Genomic DNA, 20,884 nt, shown 5'->3' on the forward strand with positions numbered 1-20,884 from the left:
GAAGGCTCGCTTTGGCCCAGGGCAAACGAAGCGCCGGGGGAAATCTTAGCAGAGCCCGGCGCCTTTCCACGGTTCAAAGCGTGGAACTGCAGACTCTTTTGCAAAGAAGAGAGCGCCCAGGCAACAGCAGCCCGCACGTTTCTCAGTGAAAGGGAGAACTCCCTGACTTCATCCGGTCCTCTGAGCAAAGCAGGCAGAGGGAGAGAAACTTTCTTTCCTTCCTCTTTCCTGCCACGAATTCCTCATTTGCTCGTGCAAACGCAGGGCTTCTTCGGAAAAACTACGCCGCGGTGCAGGGATCCTTCCAGAGGAGCAACGACATAGTTTGAGCTGGAAGGGCTTGGCAGAGCAGCCGGGGAGAAAAGGCCTCTTGCTATTCTCTTTTCTTTCTGCCTGAATGCGGTCAATTCGCACTTGCCAAAGCAAGGTTTCCCAGCACAAACTACAGAGCAGCAGCTCTCTCCTGGCGGAGGAAGTGCCATGCAGTGTTGCCCTGGCGAGATAGTGTTGCTACAGTGAGGCCCAGGGAAAACACACTGCCTAGAGAAATCCTAGCAAAGCCCTGTGTTTCCCCACAGGAATGTATGTCACTTTCAGTTCTTTGCCAGCAACGGAGCTCAGAGGCAACGTCAGATTGTGTGTATCTCAGGGAGAGAAAGAACACTGTGACTTCCCCCGTTCCTCTGACGAAAGCGGTTAGAGGGAGAAAAGCGTCCTTTGCTTTCGCTTTCCCGCAATGAGCTCGGCAGATCTGCCCTTCGCGAAGGGCCGTTTTCCCCCGGAGAACTGCCTCGCCGTAGCCCGGTTCTGGAAGTGGAACGAGTATGCAGTGTTAGCGTTCAGCTATTGTGAAGGCTCGCTTTGGCCCAGGGCAAACGAAGCGCCGGGGGAAATCTTAGCAGAGCCCGGCGCCTTTCCACGGTTCAAAGCGTGGAACTGCAGACTCTTTTGCAAAGAAGAGAGCGCCCAGGCAACAGCAGCCCGCACGTTTCTCAGTGAAAGGGAGAACGCCCTGACTTCATCCAGTCCTCTGAGCAAAGCAGGCAGAGGGAGAGAAACTTTCTTTCCTTCCTCTTTCCTGCCACGAATTCCTCATTTGCTCGTGCAAACGCAGGGCTTCTTCGGAAAAACTACGCCGCGGTGCAGGGATCCTTCCAGAGGAGCAACGACATAGTTTGAGCTGGAAGGGCTTGGCAGAGCAGCTGGGGAGAAAAGGCCTCTTGCTATTCTCTTTTCTTTCTGCCTGAATGCGGTCAATTCGCACTTCCAAAGCAAGGTTTCCCAGCACAAACTACAAAGCAGCAGCTCTCTCCTGGCGGAGGAAGTGCCATGCAGTGTTGCCTTGGCGAGATCGTGTTGCTACAGTGAGGCCCAGGGAAAACACACTGCCTAGAGAAATCCTAGCAAAGCCCTGTGTTTCCCCACAGGAATGTATGTCACTTTCAGTTCTTTGCCAGCAACGGAGCTCAGAGGCAACGTCAGATTGTGTGTATCTCAGGGAGAGAAAGAACACTGTGACTTCCCCCGTTCCTCTGACGAAAGCGGTTAGAGGGAGAAAAGCGTCCTTTGCTTTCGCTTTCCCGCAATGAGCTCGGCAGATCTGCCCTTCGCGAAGGGCCGTTTTCCCCCGGAGAACTGCCTCGCCGTAGCCCGGTTCTGGAAGTGGAACGAGTATGCAGTGTTAGCGTTCAGCTATTGTGAAGGCTCGCTTTGGCCCAGGGCAAACGAAGCGCCGGGGGAAATCTTAGCAGAGCCCGGCGCCTTTCCATGGTTCAAAGCGTGGAACTGCAGACTCTTTTGCAAAGAAGAGAGCGCCCAGGCAACAGCAGCCCGCACGTTTCTCAGTGAAAGGGAGAACTCCCTGACTTCATCCGGTCCTCTGAGCAAAGCAGGCAGAGGGAGAGAAACTTTCTTTCCTTCCTCTTTCCTGCCACGAATTCCTCATTTGCTCTTGCAAACGCAGGGCTTCTTCGGAAAAACTACGCCGCGGTGCAGGGATCCTTCCAGAGGAGCAACGACATAGTTTGAGCTGGAAGGGCTTGGCAGAGCAGCCGGGGAGAAAAGGCCTCTTGCTATTCTCTTTTCTTTCTGCCTGAATGCGGTCAATTCGCACTTGCCAAAGCAAGGTTTCCCAGCACAAACTACAAAGCAGCAGCTCTCTCCTGGTGGAGGAAATCCCATGCAGTTCTGCCCTTGCGAGATCGTGTTGCTACAGTGAGGCCCAGGGAAAACACACTGCCTAGAGAAATCCTAGCAAAGCCCTGTGTTTCCCCACAGGAATGTATGTCACTTTCAGTTCTTTGCCAGCAACGGAGCTCAGAGGCAACGTCAGATTGTGTGTATCTCAGGGAGAGGAAGAACACTGTGTCTTCCCCCGTTCCTCTGACGAAAGCGGTTAGAGGGAGAAAAGCGTCCTTTGCTTTCGCTTTCCCGCAATGAGCTCGGCAGATCTGCCCTTCGCGAAGGGCCGTTTTCCCCCGGAGAACTGCCTCGCCGTAGCCCGGTTCTGGAAGTGGAACGAGTATGCAGTGTTAGCGTTCAGCTATTGTGAAGGCTCGCTTTGGCCCAGGGCAAACGAAGCGCCGGGGGAAATCTTAGCAGAGCCCGGCGCCTTTCCACGGTTCAAAGCGTGGAACTGCAGACTCTTTTGCAAAGAAGAGAGCGCCCAGGCAACAGCAGCCCGCACGTTTCTCAGTGAAAGGGAGAACTCCCTGACTTCATCCGGTCCTCTGAGCAAAGCAGGCAGAGGGAGAGAAACTTTCTTTCCTTCCTCTTTCCTGCCACGAATTCCTCATTTGCTCGTGCAAACGCAGGGCTTCTTCGGAAAAACTACGCCGCGGTGCAGGGATCCTTCCAGAGGAGCAACGACATAGTTTGAGCTGGAAGGGCTTGGCAGAGCAGCCGGGGAGAAAAGGCCTCTTGCTATTCTCTTTTCTTTCTGCCTGAATGCGGTCAATTCGCACTTGCCAAAGCAAGGTTTCCCAGCACAAACTACAGAGCAGCAGCTCTCTCCTGGCGGAGGAAGTGCCATGCAGTGTTGCCCTGGCGAGATCGTGTTGCTACAGTGAGGCCCAGGGAAAACACACTGCCTAGAGAAATCCTAGCAAAGCCCTGTGTTTCCCCACAGGAATGTATGTCACTTTCAGTTCTTTGCCAGCAACGGAGCTCAGAGGCAACGTCAGATTGTGTGTATCTCAGGGAGAGAAAGAACACTGTGACTTCCCCCGTTCCTCTGACGAAAGCGGTTAGAGGGAGAAAAGCGTCCTTTGCTTTCGCTTTCCCGCAATGAGCTCGGCAGATCTGCCCTTCGCGAAGGGCCGTTTTCCCCCGGAGAACTGCCTCGCCGTAGCCCGGTTCTGGAAGTGGAACGAGTATGCAGTGTTAGCGTTCAGCTATTGTGAAGGCTCGCTTTGGCCCAGGGCAAACGAAGCGCCGGGGGAAATCTTAGCAGAGCCCGGCGCCTTTCCACGGTTCAAAGCGTGGAACTGCAGACTCTTTTGCAAAGAAGAGAGCGCCCAGGCAACAGCAGCCCGCACGTTTCTCAGTGAAAGGGAGAACTCCCTGACTTCATCCGGTCCTCTGAGCAAAGCAGGCAGAGGGAGAGAAACTTTCTTTCCTTCCTCTTTCCTGCCACGAATTCCTCATTTGCTCGTGCAAACGCAGGGCTTCTTCGGAAAAACTACGCCGCGGTGCAGGGATCCTTCCAGAGGAGCAACGACATAGTTTGAGCTGGAAGGGCTTGGCAGAGCAGCCGGGGAGAAAAGGCCTCTTGCTATTCTCTTTTCTTTCTGCCTGAATGCGGTCAATTCGCACTTGCCAAAGCAAGGTTTCCCAGCACAAACTACAAAGCAGCAGCTCTCTCCTGGCAGAGGAAATCCCGTGCAGTTCTGCCCTGGCGAGATCGTGTTGCTACAGTGAGGCCCAGGGAAAACACACTGCCTAGAGAAATCCTAGCAAAGCCCTGTGTTTCCCCACAGGAATGTATGTCACTTTCAGTTCTTTGCCAGCAACGGAGCTCAGAGGCAACGTCAGATTGTGTGTATCTCAGGGAGAGAAAGAACACTGTGACTTCCCCCGTTCCTCTGACGAAAGCGGTTAGAGGGAGAAAAGCGTCCTTTGCTTTCGCTTTCCCGCAATGAGCTCGGCAGATCTGCCCTTCGTGAAGGGCCGTTTTCCCCCGGAGAACTGCCTCGCCGTAGCCCGGTTCTGGAAGTGGAACGAGTATGCAGTGTTAGCGTTCAGCTATTGTGAAGGCTCGCTTTGGCCCAGGGCAAACGAAGCGCCGGGGGAAATCTTAGCAGAGCCCGGCGCCTTTCCACGGTTCAAAGCGTGGAACTGCAGACTCTTTTGCAAAGAAGAGAGCGCCCAGGCAACAGCAGCCCGCACGTTTCTCAGTGAAAGGGAGAACGCCCTGACTTCATCCAGTCCTCTGAGCAAAGCAGGCAGAGGGAGAGAAACTTTCTTTCCTTCCTCTTTCCTGCCACGAATTCCTCGTTTGCTCTTGCAAACGCAGGGCTTCTTCGGAAAAACTACGCCGCGGTGCAGGGATCCTTCCAGAGGAGCAACGACATAGTTTGAGCTGGAAGGGCTTGGCAGAGCAGCCGGGGAGAAAAGGCCTCTTGCTATTCTCTTTTCTTTCTGCCTGAATGCGGTCAATTCGCACTTGCCAAAGCAAGGTTTCCCAGCACAAACTACAAAGCAGCAGCTCTCTCCTGGCAGAGGAAATCCCATGCAGTTCTGCCCTGGCGAGATCGTGTTGCTACAGTGAGGCCCAGGGAAAACACACTGCCTAGAGAAATCCTAGCAAAGCCCTGTGTTTCCCCACAGGAATGTATGTCACTTTCAGTTCTTTGCCAGCAACGGAGCTCAGAGGCAACGTCAGATTGTGTGTATCTCAGGGAGAGAAAGAACACTGTGACTTCCCCCGTTCCTCTGACGAAAGCGGTTAGAGGGAGAAAAGCGTCCTTTGCTTTCGCTTTCCCGCAATGAGCTCGGCAGATCTGCCCTTCGTGAAGGGCCGTTTTCCCCCGGAGAACTGCCTCGCCGTAGCCCGGTTCTGGAAGTGGAACGAGTATGCAGTGTTAGCGTTCAGCTATTGTGAAGGCTCGCTTTGGCCCAGGGCAAACGAAGCGCCGGGGGAAATCTTAGCAGAGCCCGGCGCCTTTCCACGGTTCAAAGCGTGGAACTGCAGACTCTTTTGCAAAGAAGAGAGCGCCCAGGCAACAGCAGCCCGCACGTTTCTCAGTGAAAGGGAGAACTCCCTGACTTCATCCAGTCCTCTGAGCAAAGCAGGCAGAGGGAGAGAAACTTTCTTTCCTTCCTCTTTCCTGCCACGAATTCCTCATTTGCTCTTGCAAACGCAGGGCTTCTTCGGAAAAACTACGCCGCGGTGCAGGGATCCTTCCAGAGGAGCAACGACATAGTTTGAGCTGGAAGGGCTTGGCAGAGCAGCCGGGGAGAAAAGGCCTCTTGCTATTCTCTTTTCTTTCTGCCTGAATGCGGTCAATTCGCACTTGCCAAAGCAAGGTTTCCCAGCACAAACTACAAAGCAGCAGCTCTCTCCTGGCAGAGGAAGTGCCATGCAGTGTTGCCCTGGCGAGATCGTGTTGCTACAGTGAGGCCCAGGGAAAACACACTGCCTAGAGAAATCCTAGCAAAGCCCTGTGTTTCCCCACAGGAATGTATGTCACTTTCAGTTCTTTGCCAGCAACGGAGCTCAGAGGCAACGTCAGATTGTGTGTATCTCAGGGAGAGAAAGAACACTGTGACTTCCCCCGTTCCTCTGACGAAAGCGGTTAGAGGGAGAAAAGCGTCCTTTGCTTTCGCTTTCCCGCAATGAGCTCGGCAGATCTGCCCTTCGCGAAGGGCCGTTTTCCCCCGGAGAACTGCCTCGCCGTAGCCCGGTTCTGGAAGTGGAACGAGTATGCAGTGTTAGCGTTCAGCTATTGTGAAGGCTCGCTTTGGCCCAGGGCAAACGAAGCGCCGGGGGAAATCTTAGCAGAGCCCGGCGCCTTTCCACGGTTCAAAGCGTGGAACTGCAGACTCTTTTGCAAAGAAGAGAGCGCCCAGGCAACAGCAGCCCGCACGTTTCTCAGTGAAAGGGAGAACTCCCTGACTTCATCCGGTCCTCTGAGCAAAGCAGGCAGAGGGAGAGAAACTTTCTTTCCTTCCTCTTTCCTGCCACGAATTCCTCATTTGCTCTTGCAAACGCAGGGCTTCTTCGGAAAAACTACGCCGCGGTGCAGGGATCCTTCCAGAGGAGCAACGACATAGTTTGAGCTGGAAGGGCTTGGCAGAGCAGCTGGGGAGAAAAGGCCTCTTGCTATTCTCTTTTCTTTCTGCCTGAATGCGGTCAATTCGCACTTGCCAAAGCAAGGTTTCCCAGCACAAACTACAGAGCAGCAGCTCTCTCCTGGCGGAGGAAGTGCCATGCAGTGTTGCCCTGGCGAGATAGTGTTGCTACAGTGAGGCCCAGGGAAAACACACTGCCTAGAGAAATCCTAGCAAAGCCCTGTGTTTCCCCACAGGAATGTATGTCACTTTCAGTTCTTTGCCAGCAACGGAGCTCAGAGGCAACGTCAGATTGTGTGTATCTCAGGGAGAGAAAGAACACTGTGACTTCCCCCGTTCCTCTGACGAAAGCGGTTAGAGGGAGAAAAGCGTCCTTTGCTTTCGCTTTCCCGCAATGAGCTCGGCAGATCTGCCCTTCGCGAAGGGCCGTTTTCCCCCGGAGAACTGCCTCGCCGTAGCCCGGTTCTGGAAGTGGAACGAGTATGCAGTGTTAGCGTTCAGCTATTGTGAAGGCTCGCTTTGGCCCAGGGCAAACGAAGCGCCGGGGGAAATCTTAGCAGAGCCCGGCGCCTTTCCACGGTTCAAAGCGTGGAACTGCAGACTCTTTTGCAAAGAAGAGAGCGCCCAGGCAACAGCAGCCCGCACGTTTCTCAGTGAAAGGGAGAACTCCCTGACTTCATCCGGTCCTCTGAGCAAAGCAGGCAGAGGGAGAGAAACTTTCTTTCCTTCCTCTTTCCTGCCACGAATTCCTCATTTGCTCGTGCAAACGCAGGGCTTCTTCGGAAAAACTACGCCGCGGTGCAGGGATCCTTCCAGAGGAGCAACGACATAGTTTGAGCTGGAAGGGCTTGGCAGAGCAGCCGGGGAGAAAAGGCCTCTTGCTATTCTCTTTTCTTTCTGCCTGAATGCGGTCAATTCGCACTTGCCAAAGCAAGGTTTCCCAGCACAAACTACAGAGCAGCAGCTCTCTCCTGGCGGAGGAAGTGCCATGCAGTGTTGCCCTGGCGAGATAGTGTTGCTACAGTGAGGCCCAGGGAAAACACACTGCCTAGAGAAATCCTAGCAAAGCCCTGTGTTTCCCCACAGGAATGTATGTCACTTTCAGTTCTTTGCCAGCAACGGAGCTCAGAGGCAACGTCAGATTGTGTGTATCTCAGGGAGAGAAAGAACACTGTGACTTCCCCCGTTCCTCTGACGAAAGCGGTTAGAGGGAGAAAAGCGTCCTTTGCTTTCGCTTTCCCGCAATGAGCTCGGCAGATCTGCCCTTCGCGAAGGGCCGTTTTCCCCCGGAGAACTGCCTCGCCGTAGCCCGGTTCTGGAAGTGGAACGAGTATGCAGTGTTAGCGTTCAGCTATTGTGAAGGCTCGCTTTGGCCCAGGGCAAACGAAGCGCCGGGGGAAATCTTAGCAGAGCCCGGCGCCTTTCCACGGTTCAAAGCGTGGAACTGCAGACTCTTTTGCAAAGAAGAGAGCGCCCAGGCAACAGCAGCCCGCACGTTTCTCAGTGAAAGGGAGAACGCCCTGACTTCATCCAGTCCTCTGAGCAAAGCAGGCAGAGGGAGAGAAACTTTCTTTCCTTCCTCTTTCCTGCCACGAATTCCTCATTTGCTCGTGCAAACGCAGGGCTTCTTCGGAAAAACTACGCCGCGGTGCAGGGATCCTTCCAGAGGAGCAACGACATAGTTTGAGCTGGAAGGGCTTGGCAGAGCAGCTGGGGAGAAAAGGCCTCTTGCTATTCTCTTTTCTTTCTGCCTGAATGCGGTCAATTCGCACTTCCAAAGCAAGGTTTCCCAGCACAAACTACAAAGCAGCAGCTCTCTCCTGGCGGAGGAAGTGCCATGCAGTGTTGCCTTGGCGAGATCGTGTTGCTACAGTGAGGCCCAGGGAAAACACACTGCCTAGAGAAATCCTAGCAAAGCCCTGTGTTTCCCCACAGGAATGTATGTCACTTTCAGTTCTTTGCCAGCAACGGAGCTCAGAGGCAACGTCAGATTGTGTGTATCTCAGGGAGAGAAAGAACACTGTGACTTCCCCCGTTCCTCTGACGAAAGCGGTTAGAGGGAGAAAAGCGTCCTTTGCTTTCGCTTTCCCGCAATGAGCTCGGCAGATCTGCCCTTCGCGAAGGGCCGTTTTCCCCCGGAGAACTGCCTCGCCGTAGCCCGGTTCTGGAAGTGGAACGAGTATGCAGTGTTAGCGTTCAGCTATTGTGAAGGCTCGCTTTGGCCCAGGGCAAACGAAGCGCCGGGGGAAATCTTAGCAGAGCCCGGCGCCTTTCCATGGTTCAAAGCGTGGAACTGCAGACTCTTTTGCAAAGAAGAGAGCGCCCAGGCAACAGCAGCCCGCACGTTTCTCAGTGAAAGGGAGAACTCCCTGACTTCATCCGGTCCTCTGAGCAAAGCAGGCAGAGGGAGAGAAACTTTCTTTCCTTCCTCTTTCCTGCCACGAATTCCTCATTTGCTCTTGCAAACGCAGGGCTTCTTCGGAAAAACTACGCCGCGGTGCAGGGATCCTTCCAGAGGAGCAACGACATAGTTTGAGCTGGAAGGGCTTGGCAGAGCAGCCGGGGAGAAAAGGCCTCTTGCTATTCTCTTTTCTTTCTGCCTGAATGCGGTCAATTCGCACTTGCCAAAGCAAGGTTTCCCAGCACAAACTACAAAGCAGCAGCTCTCTCCTGGTGGAGGAAATCCCATGCAGTTCTGCCCTTGCGAGATCGTGTTGCTACAGTGAGGCCCAGGGAAAACACACTGCCTAGAGAAATCCTAGCAAAGCCCTGTGTTTCCCCACAGGAATGTATGTCACTTTCAGTTCTTTGCCAGCAACGGAGCTCAGAGGCAACGTCAGATTGTGTGTATCTCAGGGAGAGGAAGAACACTGTGTCTTCCCCCGTTCCTCTGACGAAAGCGGTTAGAGGGAGAAAAGCGTCCTTTGCTTTCGCTTTCCCGCAATGAGCTCGGCAGATCTGCCCTTCGCGAAGGGCCGTTTTCCCCCGGAGAACTGCCTCGCCGTAGCCCGGTTCTGGAAGTGGAACGAGTATGCAGTGTTAGCGTTCAGCTATTGTGAAGGCTCGCTTTGGCCCAGGGCAAACGAAGCGCCGGGGGAAATCTTAGCAGAGCCCGGCGCCTTTCCACGGTTCAAAGCGTGGAACTGCAGACTCTTTTGCAAAGAAGAGAGCGCCCAGGCAACAGCAGCCCGCACGTTTCTCAGTGAAAGGGAGAACTCCCTGACTTCATCCGGTCCTCTGAGCAAAGCAGGCAGAGGGAGAGAAACTTTCTTTCCTTCCTCTTTCCTGCCACGAATTCCTCATTTGCTCGTGCAAACGCAGGGCTTCTTCGGAAAAACTACGCCGCGGTGCAGGGATCCTTCCAGAGGAGCAACGACATAGTTTGAGCTGGAAGGGCTTGGCAGAGCAGCCGGGGAGAAAAGGCCTCTTGCTATTCTCTTTTCTTTCTGCCTGAATGCGGTCAATTCGCACTTGCCAAAGCAAGGTTTCCCAGCACAAACTACAGAGCAGCAGCTCTCTCCTGGCGGAGGAAGTGCCATGCAGTGTTGCCCTGGCGAGATCGTGTTGCTACAGTGAGGCCCAGGGAAAACACACTGCCTAGAGAAATCCTAGCAAAGCCCTGTGTTTCCCCACAGGAATGTATGTCACTTTCAGTTCTTTGCCAGCAACGGAGCTCAGAGGCAACGTCAGATTGTGTGTATCTCAGGGAGAGAAAGAACACTGTGACTTCCCCCGTTCCTCTGACGAAAGCGGTTAGAGGGAGAAAAGCGTCCTTTGCTTTCGCTTTCCCGCAATGAGCTCGGCAGATCTGCCCTTCGCGAAGGGCCGTTTTCCCCCGGAGAACTGCCTCGCCGTAGCCCGGTTCTGGAAGTGGAACGAGTATGCAGTGTTAGCGTTCAGCTATTGTGAAGGCTCGCTTTGGCCCAGGGCAAACGAAGCGCCGGGGGAAATCTTAGCAGAGCCCGGCGCCTTTCCACGGTTCAAAGCGTGGAACTGCAGACTCTTTTGCAAAGAAGAGAGCGCCCAGGCAACAGCAGCCCGCACGTTTCTCAGTGAAAGGGAGAACTCCCTGACTTCATCCGGTCCTCTGAGCAAAGCAGGCAGAGGGAGAGAAACTTTCTTTCCTTCCTCTTTCCTGCCACGAATTCCTCATTTGCTCGTGCAAACGCAGGGCTTCTTCGGAAAAACTACGCCGCGGTGCAGGGATCCTTCCAGAGGAGCAACGACATAGTTTGAGCTGGAAGGGCTTGGCAGAGCAGCCGGGGAGAAAAGGCCTCTTGCTATTCTCTTTTCTTTCTGCCTGAATGCGGTCAATTCGCACTTGCCAAAGCAAGGTTTCCCAGCACAAACTACAAAGCAGCAGCTCTCTCCTGGCAGAGGAAATCCCGTGCAGTTCTGCCCTGGCGAGATCGTGTTGCTACAGTGAGGCCCAGGGAAAACACACTGCCTAGAGAAATCCTAGCAAAGCCCTGTGTTTCCCCACAGGACTGTATGTCACTTTCAGTTCTTTGCCAGCAACGGAGCTCAGAGGCAACGTCAGATTGTGTGTATCTCAGGGAGAGAAAGAACACTGTGACTTCCCCCGTTCCTCTGACGAAAGCGGTTAGAGGGAGAAAAGCGTCCTTTGCTTTCGCTTTCCCGCAATGAGCTCGGCAGATCTGCCCTTCGTGAAGGGCCGTTTTCCCCCGGAGAACTGCCTCGCCGTAGCCCGGTTCTGGAAGTGGAACGAGTATGCAGTGTTAGCGTTCAGCTATTGTGAAGGCTCGCTTTGGCCCAGGGCAAACGAAGCGCCGGGGGAAATCTTAGCAGAGCCCGGCGCCTTTCCACGGTTCAAAGCGTGGAACTGCAGACTCTTTTGCAAAGAAGAGAGCGCCCAGGCAACAGCAGCCCGCACGTTTCTCAGTGAAAGGGAGAACGCCCTGACTTCATCCAGTCCTCTGAGCAAAGCAGGCAGAGGGAGAGAAACTTTCTTTCCTTCCTCTTTCCTGCCACGAATTCCTCGTTTGCTCTTGCAAACGCAGGGCTTCTTCGGAAAAACTACGCCGCGGTGCAGGGATCCTTCCAGAGGAGCAACGACATAGTTTGAGCTGGAAGGGCTTGGCAGAGCAGCCGGGGAGAAAAGGCCTCTTGCTATTCTCTTTTCTTTCTGCCTGAATGCGGTCAATTCGCACTTGCCAAAGCAAGGTTTCCCAGCACAAACTACAAAGCAGCAGCTCTCTCCTGGCAGAGGAAGTGCCATGCAGTGTTGCCCTGGCGAGATCGTGTTGCTACAGTGAGGCCCAGGGAAAACACACTGCCTAGAGAAATCCTAGCAAAGCCCTGTGTTTCCCCACAGGAATGTATGTCACTTTCAGTTCTTTGCCAGCAACGGAGCTCAGAGGCAACGTCAGATTGTGTGTATCTCAGGGAGAGAAAGAACACTGTGACTTCCCCCGTTCCTCTGACGAAAGCGGTTAGAGGGAGAAAAGCGTCCTTTGCTTTCGCTTTCCCGCAATGAGCTCGGCAGATCTGCCCTTCGCGAAGGGCCGTTTTCCCCCGGAGAACTGCCTCGCCGTAGCCCGGTTCTGGAAGTGGAACGAGTATGCAGTGTTAGCGTTCAGCTATTGTGAAGGCTCGCTTTGGCCCAGGGCAAACGAAGCGCCGGGGGAAATCTTAGCAGAGCCCGGCGCCTTTCCACGGTTCAAAGCGTGGAACTGCAGACTCTTTTGCAAAGAAGAGAGCGCCCAGGCAACAGCAGCCCGCACGTTTCTCAGTGAAAGGGAGAACTCCCTGACTTCATCCGGTCCTCTGAGCAAAGCAGGCAGAGGGAGAGAAACTTTCTTTCCTTCCTCTTTCCTGCCACGAATTCCTCATTTGCTCTTGCAAACGCAGGGCTTCTTCGGAAAAACTACGCCGCGGTGCAGGGATCCTTCCAGAGGAGCAACGACATAGTTTGAGCTGGAAGGGCTTGGCAGAGCAGCCGGGGAGAAAAGGCCTCTTGCTATTCTCTTTTCTTTCTGCCTGAATGCGGTCAATTCGCACTTGCCAAAGCAAGGTTTCCCAGCACAAACTACAGAGCAGCAGCTCTCTCCTGGCGGAGGAAGTGCCATGCAGTGTTGCCCTGGCGAGATAGTGTTGCTACAGTGAGGCCCAGGGAAAACACACTGCCTAGAGAAATCCTAGCAAAGCCCTGTGTTTCCCCACAGGAATGTATGTCACTTTCAGTTCTTTGCCAGCAACGGAGCTCAGAGGCAACGTCAGATTGTGTGTATCTCAGGGAGAGAAAGAACACTGTGACTTCCCCCGTTCCTCTGACGAAAGCGGTTAGAGGGAGAAAAGCGTCCTTTGCTTTCGCTTTCCCGCAATGAGCTCGGCAGATCTGCCCTTCGCGAAGGGCCGTTTTCCCCCGGAGAACTGCCTCGCCGTAGCCCGGTTCTGGAAGTGGAACGAGTATGCAGTGTTAGCGTTCAGCTATTGTGAAGGCTCGCTTTGGCCCAGGGCAAACGAAGCGCCGGGGGAAATCTTAGCAGAGCCCGGCGCCTTTCCACGGTTCAAAGCGTGGAACTGCAGACTCTTTTGCAAAGAAGAGAGCGCCCAGGCAACAGCAGCCCGCACGTTTCTCAGTGAAAGGGAGAACTCCCTGACTTCATCCGGTCCTCTGAGCAAAGCAGGCAGAGGGAGAGAAACTTTCTTTCCTTCCTCTTTCCTGCCACGAATTCCTCATTTGCTCTTGCAAACGCAGGGCTTCTTCGGAAAAACTACGCCGCGGTGCAGGGATCCTTCCAGAGGAGCAACGACATAGTTTGAGCTGGAAGGGCTTGGCAGAGCAGCTGGGGAGAAAAGGCCTCTTGCTATTCTCTTTTCTTTCTGCCTGAATGCGGTCAATTCGCACTTGCCAAAGCAAGGTTTCCCAGCACAAACTACAGAGCAGCAGCTCTCTCCTGGCGGAGGAAGTGCCATGCAGTGTTGCCCTGGCGAGATAGTGTTGCTACAGTGAGGCCCAGGGAAAACACACTGCCTAGAGAAATCCTAGCAAAGCCCTGTGTTTCCCCACAGGAATGTATGTCACTTTCAGTTCTTTGCCAGCAACGGAGCTCAGAGGCAACGTCAGATTGTGTGTATCTCAGGGAGAGAAAGAACACTGTGACTTCCCCCGTTCCTCTGACGAAAGCGGTTAGAGGGAGAAAAGCGTCCTTTGCTTTCGCTTTCCCGCAATGAGCTCGGCAGATCTGCCCTTCGCGAAGGGCCGTTTTCCCCCGGAGAACTGCCTCGCCGTAGCCCGGTTCTGGAAGTGGAACGAGTATGCAGTGTTAGCGTTCAGCTATTGTGAAGGCTCGCTTTGGCCCAGGGCAAACGAAGCGCCGGGGGAAATCTTAGCAGAGCCCGGCGCCTTTCCACGGTTCAAAGCGTGGAACTGCAGACTCTTTTGCAAAGAAGAGAGCGCCCAGGCAACAGCAGCCCGCACGTTTCTCAGTGAAAGGGAGAACTCCCTGACTTCATCCGGTCCTCTGAGCAAAGCAGGCAGAGGGAGAGAAACTTTCTTTCCTTCCTCTTTCCTGCCACGAATTCCTCATTTGCTCGTGCAAACGCAGGGCTTCTTCGGAAAAACTACGCCGCGGTGCAGGGATCCTTCCAGAGGAGCAACGACATAGTTTGAGCTGGAAGGGCTTGGCAGAGCAGCCGGGGAGAAAAGGCCTCTTGCTATTCTCTTTTCTTTCTGCCTGAATGCGGTCAATTCGCACTTGCCAAAGCAAGGTTTCCCAGCACAAACTACAGAGCAGCAGCTCTCTCCTGGCGGAGGAAGTGCCATGCAGTGTTGCCCTGGCGAGATAGTGTTGCTACAGTGAGGCCCAGGGAAAACACACTGCCTAGAGAAATCCTAGCAAAGCCCTGTGTTTCCCCACAGGAATGTATGTCACTTTCAGTTCTTTGCCAGCAACGGAGCTCAGAGGCAACGTCAGATTGTGTGTATCTCAGGGAGAGAAAGAACACTGTGACTTCCCCCGTTCCTCTGACGAAAGCGGTTAGAGGGAGAAAAGCGTCCTTTGCTTTCGCTTTCCCGCAATGAGCTCGGCAGATCTGCCCTTCGCGAAGGGCCGTTTTCCCCCGGAGAACTGCCTCGCCGTAGCCCGGTTCTGGAAGTGGAACGAGTATGCAGTGTTAGCGTTCAGCTATTGTGAAGGCTCGCTTTGGCCCAGGGCAAACGAAGCGCCGGGGGAAATCTTAGCAGAGCCCGGCGCCTTTCCACGGTTCAAAGCGTGGAACTGCAGACTCTTTTGCAAAGAAGAGAGCGCCCAGGCAACAGCAGCCCGCACGTTTCTCAGTGAAAGGGAGAACGCCCTGACTTCATCCAGTCCTCTGAGCAAAGCAGGCAGAGGGAGAGAAACTTTCTTTCCTTCCTCTTTCCTGCCACGAATTCCTCATTTGCTCGTGCAAACGCAGGGCTTCTTCGGAAAAACTACGCCGCGGTGCAGGGATCCTTCCAGAGGAGCAACGACATAGTTTGAGCTGGAAGGGCTTGGCAGAGCAGCTGGGGAGAAAAGGCCTCTTGCTATTCTCTTTTCTTTCTGCCTGAATGCGGTCAATTCGCACTTCCAAAGCAAGGTTTCCCAGCACAAACTACAAAGCAGCAGCTCTCTCCTGGCGGAGGAAGTGCCATGCAGTGTTGCCTTGGCGAGATCGTGTTGCTACAGTGAGGCCCAGGGAAAACACACTGCCTAGAGAAATCCTAGCAAAGCCCTGTGTTTCCCCACAGGAATGTATGTCACTTTCAGTTCTTTGCCAGCAACGGAGCTCAGAGGCAACGTCAGATTGTGTGTATCTCAGGGAGAGAAAGAACACTGTGACTTCCCCCGTTCCTCTGACGAAAGCGGTTAGAGGGAGAAAAGCGTCCTTTGCTTTCGCTTTCCCGCAATGAGCTCGGCAGATCTGCCCTTCGCGAAGGGCCGTTTTCCCCCGGAGAACTGCCTCGCCGTAGCCCGGTTCTGGAAGTGGAACGAGTATGCAGTGTTAGCGTTCAGCTATTGTGAAGGCTCGCTTTGGCCCAGGGCAAACGAAGCGCCGGGGGAAATCTTAGCAGAGCCCGGCGCCTTTCCATGGTTCAAAGCGTGGAACTGCAGACTCTTTTGCAAAGAAGAGAGCGCCCAGGCAACAGCAGCCCGCACGTTTCTCAGTGAAAGGGAGAACTCCCTGACTTCATCCGGTCCTCTGAGCAAAGCAGGCAGAGGGAGAGAAACTTTCTTTCCTTCCTCTTTCCTGCCACGAATTCCTCATTTGCTCTTGCAAACGCAGGGCTTCTTCGGAAAAACTACGCCGCGGTGCAGGGATCCTTCCAGAGGAGCAACGACATAGTTTGAGCTGGAAGGGCTTGGCAGAGCAGCCGGGGAGAAAAGGCCTCTTGCTATTCTCTTTTCTTTCTGCCTGAATGCGGTCAATTCGCACTTGCCAAAGCAAGGTTTCCCAGCACAAACTACAAAGCAGCAGCTCTCTCCTGGTGGAGGAAATCCCATGCAGTTCTGCCCTTGCGAGATCGTGTTGCTACAGTGAGGCCCAGGGAAAACACACTGCCTAGAGAAATCCTAGCAAAGCCCTGTGTTTCCCCACAGGAATGTATGTCACTTTCAGTTCTTTGCCAGCAACGGAGCTCAGAGGCAACGTCAGATTGTGTGTATCTCAGGGAGAGGAAGAACACTGTGTCTTCCCCCGTTCCTCTGACGAAAGCGGTTAGAGGGAGAAAAGCGTCCTTTGCTTTCGCTTTCCCGCAATGAGCTCGGCAGATCTGCCCTTCGCGAAGGGCCGTTTTCCCCCGGAGAACTGCCTCGCCGTAGCCCGGTTCTGGAAGTGGAACGAGTATGCAGTGTTAGCGTTCAGCTATTGTGAAGGCTCGCTTTGGCCCAGGGCAAACGAAGCGCCGGGGGAAATCTTAGCAGAGCCCGGCGCCTTTCCACGGTTCAAAGCGTGGAACTGCAGACTCTTTTGCAAAGAAGAGAGCGCCCAGGCAACAGCAGCCCGCACGTTTCTCAGTGAAAGGGAGAACTCCCTGACTTCATCCGGTCCTCTGAGCAAAGCAGGCAGAGGGAGAGAAACTTTCTTTCCTTCCTCTTTCCTGCCACGAATTCCTCATTTGCTCGTGCAAACGCAGGGCTTCTTCGGAAAAACTACGCCGCGGTGCAGGGATCCTTCCAGAGGAGCAACGACATAGTTTGAGCTGGAAGGGCTTGGCAGAGCAGCCGGGGAGAAAAGGCCTCTTGCTATTCTCTTTTCTTTCTGCCTGAATGCGGTCAATTCGCACTTGCCAAAGCAAGGTTTCCCAGCACAAACTACAGAGCAGCAGCTCTCTCCTGGCGGAGGAAGTGCCATGCAGTGTTGCCCTGGCGAGATCGTGTTGCTACAGTGAGGCCCAGGGAAAACACACTGCCTAGAGAAATCCTAGCAAAGCCCTGTGTTTCCCCACAGGAATGTATGTCACTTTCAGTTCTTTGCCAGCAACGGAGCTCAGAGGCAACGTCAGATTGTGTGTATCTCAGGGAGAGAAAGAACACTGTGACTTCCCCCGTTCCTCTGACGAAAGCGGTTAGAGGGAGAAAAGCGTCCTTTGCTTTCGCTTTCCCGCAATGAGCTCGGCAGATCTGCCCTTCGCGAAGGGCCGTTTTCCCCCGGAGAACTGCCTCGCCGTAGCCCGGTTCTGGAAGTGGAACGAGTATGCAGTGTTAGCGTTCAGCTATTGTGAAGGCTCGCTTTGGCCCAGGGCAAACGAAGCGCCGGGGGAAATCTTAGCAGAGCCCGGCGCCTTTCCATGGTTCAAAGCGTGGAACTGCAGACTCTTTTGCAAAGAAGAGAGCGCCCAGGCAACAGCAGCCCGCACGTTTCTCAGTGAAAGGGAGAACTCCCTGACTTCATCCGGTCCTCTGAGCAAAGCAGGCAGAGGGAGAGAAACTTTCTTTCCTTCCTCTTTCCTGCCACGAATTCCTCATTTGCTCTTGCAAACGCAGGGCTTCTTCGGAAAAACTACGCCGCGGTGCAGGGATCCTTCCAGAGGAGCAACGACATAGTTTGAGCTGGAAGGGCTTGGCAGAGCAGCCGGGGAGAAAAGGCCTCTTGCTATTCTCTTTTCTTTCTGCCTGAATGCGGTCAATTCGCACTTGCCAAAGCAAGGTTTCCCAGCACAAACTACAAAGCAGCAGCTCTCTCCTGGTGGAGGAAATCCCATGCAGTTCTGCCCTTGCGAGATCGTGTTGCTACAGTGAGGCCCAGGGAAAACACACTGCCTAGAGAAATCCTAGCAAAGCCCTGTGTTTCCCCACAGGAATGTATGTCACTTTCAGTTCTTTGCCAGCAACGGAGCTCAGAGGCAACGTCAGATTGTGTGTATCTCAGGGAGAGGAAGAACACTGTGTCTTCCCCCGTTCCTCTGACGAAAGCGGTTAGAGGGAGAAAAGCGTCCTTTGCTTTCGCTTTCCCGCAATGAGCTCGGCAGATCTGCCCTTCGCGAAGGGCCGTTTTCCCCCGGAGAACTGCCTCGCCGTAGCCCGGTTCTGGAAGTGGAACGAGTATGCAGTGTTAGCGTTCAGCTATTGTGAAGGCTCGCTTTGGCCCAGGGCAAACGAAGCGCCGGGGGAAATCTTAGCAGAGCCCGGCGCCTTTCCACGGTTCAAAGCGTGGAACTGCAGACTCTTTTGCAAAGAAGAGAGCGCCCAGGCAACAGCAGCCCGCACGTTTCTCAGTGAAAGGGAGAACTCCCTGACTTCATCCGGTCCTCTGAGCAAAGCAGGCAGAGGGAGAGAAACTTTCTTTCCTTCCTCTTTCCTGCCACGAATTCCTCATTTGCTCGTGCAAACGCAGGGCTTCTTCGGAAAAACTACGCCGCGGTGCAGGGATCCTTCCAGAGGAGCAACGACATAGTTTGAGCTGGAAGGGCTTGGCAGAGCAGCCGGGGAGAAAAGGCCTCTTGCTATTCTCTTTTCTTTCTGCCTGAATGCGGTCAATTCGCACTTGCCAAAGCAAGGTTTCCCAGCACAAACTACAGAGCAGCAGCTCTCTCCTGGCGGAGGAAGTGCCATGCAGTGTTGCCCTGGCGAGATCGTGTTGCTACAGTGAGGCCCAGGGAAAACACACTGCCTAGAGAAATCCTAGCAAAGCCCTGTGTTTCCCCACAGGAATGTATGTCACTTTCAGTTCTTTGCCAGCAACGGAGCTCAGAGGCAACGTCAGATTGTGTGTATCTCAGGGAGAGAAAGAACACTGTGACTTCCCCCGTTCCTCTGACGAAAGCGGTTAGAGGGAGAAAAGCGTCCTTTGCTTTCGCTTTCCCGCAATGAGCTCGGCAGATCTGCCCTTCGCGAAGGGCCGTTTTCCCCCGGAGAACTGCCTCGCCGTAGCCCGGTTCTGGAAGTGGAACGAGTATGCAGTGTTAGCGTTCAGCTATTGTGAAGGCTCGCTTTGGCCCAGGGCAAACGAAGCGCCGGGGGAAATCTTAGCAGAGCCCGGCGCCTTTCCACGGTTCAAAGCGTGGAACTGCAGACTCTTTTGCAAAGAAGAGAGCGCCCAGGCAACAGCAGCCCGCACGTTTCTCAGTGAAAGGGAGAACTCCCTGACTTCATCCGGTCCTCTGAGCAAAGCAGGCAGAGGGAGAGAAACTTTCTTTCCTTCCTCTTTCCTGCCACGAATTCCTCATTTGCTCGTGCAAACGCAGGGCTTCTTCGGAAAAACTACGCCGCGGTGCAGGGATCCTTCCAGAGGAGCAACGACATAGTTTGAGCTGGAAGGGCTTGGCAGAGCAGCCGGGGAGAAAAGGCCTCTTGCTATTCTCTTTTCTTTCTGCCTGAATGCGGTCAATTCGCACTTGCCAAAGCAAGGTTTCCCAGCACAAACTACAAAGCAGCAGCTCTCTCCTGGCAGAGGAAATCCCGTGCAGTTCTGCCCTGGCGAGATCGTGTTGCTACAGTGAGGCCCAGGGAAAACACACTGCCTAGAGAAATCCTAGCAAAGCCCTGTGTTTCCCCACAGGAATGTATGTCACTTTCAGTTCTTTGCCAGCAACGGAGCTCAGAGGCAACGTCAGATTGTGTGTATCTCAGGGAGAGAAAGAACACTGTGACTTCCCCCGTTCCTCTGACGAAAGCGGTTAGAGGGAGAAAAGCGTCCTTTGCTTTCGCTTTCCCGCAATGAGCTCGGCAGATCTGCCCTTCGTGAAGGGCCGTTTTCCCCCGGAGAACTGCCTCGCCGTAGCCCGGTTCTGGAAGTGGAACGAGTATGCAGTGTTAGCGTTCAGCTATTGTGAAGGCTCGCTTTGGCCCAGGGCAAACGAAGCGCCGGGGGAAATCTTAGCAGAGCCCGGCGCCTTTCCACGGTTCAAAGCGTGGAACTGCAGACTCTTTTGCAAAGAAGAGAGCGCCCAGGCAACAGCAGCCCGCACGTTTCTCAGTGAAAGGGAGAACGCCCTGACTTCATCCAGTCCTCTGAGCAAAGCAGGCAGAGGGAGAGAAACTTTCTTTCCTTCCTCTTTCCTGCCACGAATTCCTCGTTTGCTCTTGCAAACGCAGGGCTTCTTCGGAAAAACTACGCCGCGGTGCAGGGATCCTTCCAGAGGAGCAACGACATAGTTTGAGCTGGAAGGGCTTGGCAGAGAAGCCGGGGAGAAAAGGCCTCTTGCTATTCTCTTTTCTTTCTGCCTGAATGCGGTCAATTCGCACTTGCCAAAGCAAGGTTTCCCAGCACAAACTACAAAGCAGCAGCTCTCTCCTGGCGGAGGAAATCCCATGCAGTTCTGCCCTGGCGAGATCGTGTTGCTACAGTGAGGCCCAGGGAAAACACACTGCCTAGAGAAATCCTAGCAAAGCCCTGTGTTTCCCCACAGGAATGTATGTCACTTTCAGTTCTTTGCCAGCAACGGAGCTCAGAGGCAACGTCAGATTGTGTGTATCTCAGGGAGAGAAAGAACACTGTGACTTCCCCCGTTCCTCTGACGAAAGCGGTTAGAGGGAGAAAAGCGTCCTTTGCTTTCGCTTTCCCGCAATGAGCTCGGCAGATCTGCCCTTCGCGAAGGGCCGTTTTCCCCCGGAGAACTGCCTCGCCGTAGCCCGGTTCTGGAAGTGGAACGAGTATGCAGTGTTAGCGTTCAGCTATTGTGAAGGCTCGCTTTGGCCCAGGGCAAACGAAGCGCCGGGGGAAATCTTAGCAGAGCCCGGCGCCTTTCCACGGTTCAAAGCGTGGAACTGCAGACTCTTTTGCAAAGAAGAGAGCGCCCAGGCAACAGCAGCCCGCACGTTTCTCAGTGAAAGGGAGAACTCCCTGACTTCATCCGGTCCTCTGAGCAAAGCAGGCAGAGGGAGAGAAACTTTCTTTCCTTCCTCTTTCCTGCCACGAATTCCTCATTTGCTCTTGCAAACGCAGGGCTTCTTCGGAAAAACTACGCCGCGGTGCAGGGATCCTTCCAGAGGAGCAACGACATAGTTTGAGCTGGAAGGGCTTGGCAGAGCAGCCGGGGAGAAAAGGCCTCTTGCTATTCTCTTTTCTTTCTGCCTGAATGCGGTCAATTCGCACTTGCCAAAGCAAGGTTTCCCAGCACAAACTACAGAGCAGCAGCTCTCTCCTGGCGGAGGAAGTGCCATGCAGT

Source organism: Elephas maximus, chromosome 19 (genome assembly GCF_024166365.1).
Source record: "Elephas maximus indicus isolate mEleMax1 chromosome 19, mEleMax1 primary haplotype, whole genome shotgun sequence".
Lineage (NCBI taxonomy): Eukaryota > Metazoa > Chordata > Mammalia > Proboscidea > Elephantidae > Elephas > Elephas maximus.